Here is a 3,880-nt window from a genome sequence, read left to right on the forward strand (position 1 = left end):
TGAACCATAGTGACTGAATGCTGAACATTCTTATTAGCCGTGCGTGCATGCGGGGACTCAAACCAGAGTCTACAGAGCTTTAACCGACAGCCCTGACCACTGCACCACCAAGACACTTACCAGATCATGTTTGGAGGTTATACTTGACTTTACCATTCACATGATAGAGAAATAAGATGCATCCATTATGGTACCTCTGGTTGCCGTGTGAGCAGGTACTCGAACCAGAGTCTACAGAACGTTAACCAACAGCCCTGACCGCTGCACCACCAAGACGCCTTGCCGATAATTTTTGGAGGTTATACTTGCCTTTACCATTCACATGATAGAGAAATATGACATATCCATTAAGGTACCGCTGGTTGCCGCAGGGACTCGAACCGGAGTCTACAGAACGTTTACCAACAGCCCGGACCGCTTCACCACCAAGACGCTAACTACAACATGTTTGGAGGTTATACTTGACTTTACCATTCACATGATAGAGAAATAAGACGTATCCATTAAGGTACCGCTGGTTGCCGTGTGAGCAGGGACTCGAACCATCGTCTACAGAGCGTTAACCAACAGCCCTGACCGCTGCACCACCTAGACGCCTACCTAAGCATCTTTGGAGGTTATACTTGACTTTACCATTCACATGATAGCAAAATAAGATTTATCTGGTACGGTACCTCTTGAACCCTGGTTCTAAGCAGGGCACCTGAACCTACATAGTGTCTGGAAGCTCATCATTCTTATTAGCCGTGCGTGCGGGGACTCAAACATGAGTCTACAGTGCATTAACCAACAGCCCTGACCGCTGCACCACCAAGACACAGACCAGAGCATTTTTGGAGGTTATACTAGACTTTACCATTCACATTATAGAGAAATAAGAGGTATCCATTAAGGTACCTCCTGAACCCCGGTTCAGAGCAGGGAACCTGAACCATAGTGTCTGAATGCTCATCATTCTTATTAGCCGTGCGTGCAGGGACTCAAACCTGAGTCTACAGAGCATTAACCAACAGCCCTGACCGCTGCACCACCAAGACACTAACCAGATAATTTTTGGAGGTCATACTTGACTTTACCATTCACATGATAGAGAAATAAGATGTATCCATTACTGTACCTCTTGAACCCTGGTTCGGAGCAGGGCACCTGAACATAAATTGTGTCTGAAAGCTCATCAATCTTAATAGCCGTGCGTGCGGGAACTCGAACCTGCACCTGCAGAGTGTTAACCCACAGCCCTTACCGCCACACCACCAAGACACTGATTAGGATGTTTTGGAGGTTATACTTGTCTTTACAATTCACACAGTCTAGAAATAAGAAGTATCCATTAAGGTGCTTCCTCCATCAGGGGACTCAAACCCTGGGTCTAAGCGGTGAACAGAATCTAGGCTCAGCAAGAAAGGATGAGCAAATTCTTAATCCCTGTGAGCTGGGACTCGAACCTGCGTCTGAGTTTTGATGATTTGACGATTTTGTTGATGGCAGTTAGACTTGACTTTACAACTCACATGATATAGAAAAAAACATTAGAGAGCATTAGTTGGACTTGAACCCTGGTCTCAGGAGTGTCTGCCAACTGCTCCACATCCCCATGGAGGTTATGATCATATTTTGGTCGAAGGCTATATCAGTTCAATAGAAATATCATTACAGACTTATTAGACTTACTTGACTTACCCTTTAGTTAATTAACATACAGTAAACAGGCATTGAACAGGAATTGAACCCTGGTCTCCAGAGTGCTATCCAACAGTGCTCTCCACTGCACCACTGTTCAGATGTTTGTTTCAAGACTCAGTAAGATAGAGCAAGCATACTATAATTCTGCAAATCATTAGATGGGGCTGTCGAAAGCAAATGCTAACCCGGGGAATTCCCCTTCTTGACGCACAACGATGAATTTGGGATTAAACAAATCGTCTCAATCTGGGTAAAACAGGCAAATTTTCATATACCTCTGCGTATCCCTTTAAATTCCTTTGAAGGTCTAGGAAGGCCTATATTTTATCTCCAGCCATTTCACATCAAGTGCGCTGTGAATGAAATTCCGCAGACATTCTAGATCATATAAAACAATGACAGAAATCCTATTTGAACTGGTCTTTCATTATAAACATCACATCGCCCAGAAACGGTAGCAAAATGGAAAGTGGAAAAACATCTTTGATATCACAGGGAAATACATTTTTCTACTTCAATGCATATCTGGTTCATAGATTTGTGGTTTGAGGGATTATCCTAGGTGTCATCCAAATCATTGGCTTCCATCCAACTTTATCGGATTCGCAATTGACTCCGACTGATCTCTTCGGTTTTACAGTAGGCACAGAAATCTAAAATAAGATTGATCTCATTCGTAACAAATGTACTGTTTCATGTCCTGTTGAAGACTTCCATCATTGGTTCGACCCGTTGTTAAATTCATCAGACTTATCCCGTTCACCGGTTCGTCAGGGCCCATGAGATTGGTCTCGATAATGTTGTGTCCTTTCCTCTGTTTCTACGGTTGTTGAATTCGGCGGAACGGCTTTACATCTGAATAGTAATATGAGAAAAGAAGCTCAGGTTATGCAAAGGACTACAATGACGAGCATCAAAACAGACTACAGAGGCAAAAGTACAAGAAAGCAAGACATCGGCGAACACAACTGACTCAAAAACACACCCTCTCAGCACTATAACAACGCGTGTGAATGTTGTCACCAATAACATTTTGCCATCACAGTATGCTTGGTACCTTGCCATGGAGGCACCGTTTGACTTCACTGTTGTAGGTAGGCATTACATTAAATGAAAAAAGAGCTGACGATTGAAACGATACGTTTAAAATAAGAATTGGATTTTTTACATATGTAAGGTTACAAAATAAAATAAATCATACTTGTATACATATTTTATCATTGTCAATTCTTGGAATATCCCCTTACTTTAGAAAGACATGCCTGTCCTCAGAAAATGGTGGTGCACAGTACTGCTTGAGAACTTCCACCTGGATGGGTATGTTTTTGTTTATTTCAAATATGAATATATACCTCAACCCCAATGTTAACAAAATATGTATAATTCCTACAATCATTTCTCTTTATTTATACAGGCCCGGCAGAAGGTTCCCACACTTCATGGAGGAGGCCAAACAAATGGCGGCTGAACTACTTCCACCAGTCTTCAGACTGAAACGAAAAAGAGAAGTGAATGACGTTTCCAGTGACAGAATACAAATATTATATTGTATCGGCTTAATATTGATTTGACAGTTTGATTCTTTTGACAGTGAGTTGGAGCTGATGGCAGTCAGCATGAAGAAGCTATATCTTTAAGCTTCTGTAGATTATTTGTTAAATAAATTGTGAGGAAACTTTGTTGTGGTTATTCTTCAATGTATATTTATATCAAATTATGATGGTATACTTTACAAAAAATTAAATTGGATTCAATTAGACATATTAAAACAATTACTTAATTCGAATTACTTATTTCAAATGGTCAATTACTTAATGAGTAAACAGTACACAATTCCATCAAATAATTGTCTACTCACTAAATCAGTTTATTCGTCTAAATAATGTTAAAAAAATTAAGCAATAAAAATGCTTACTGACTGGACTGAGACCAAAAAATGGCCCTGGCATTTTTGGCCATGGCAGCCCACTATGATTATTTATACGACATGCGGAGGGACACAACATACCAGAGGATATATCCGCACATTGTGCTGTTTCAACAATTAAAATAAAGCGCAGTAGCCTACATGGAAGAGAGTAACCATGTTAAAAAATGGATAGGCCTACGCTCTTTCACTATACTTGCAGAGACTTTTGCAGCTAGGTCAAATCCCCTCTGAAATTACTAATGCTTATAGTATGTACAGTTTGAACCG

At 40.7% G+C, this 3,880-nt stretch overlaps 1 long non-coding RNA gene across 1 annotated transcript; it reads left to right on the top strand.

The window, feature by feature from the left end:
• Positions 1 to 980: 980 nt before the first annotated feature.
• Positions 981 to 3,368, top strand: LOC130370235 (uncharacterized). The gene is made up of 3 exons (XR_008892993.1): positions 981 to 2,620; positions 3,098 to 3,191; positions 3,275 to 3,368. It is a non-coding gene; the product is annotated as an uncharacterized LOC130370235 (long non-coding RNA).
• Positions 3,369 to 3,880: the final 512 nt, after the last annotated feature.

Source organism: Gadus chalcogrammus, chromosome 17 (genome assembly GCF_026213295.1).
Source record: "Gadus chalcogrammus isolate NIFS_2021 chromosome 17, NIFS_Gcha_1.0, whole genome shotgun sequence".
Lineage (NCBI taxonomy): Eukaryota > Metazoa > Chordata > Actinopteri > Gadiformes > Gadidae > Gadus > Gadus chalcogrammus.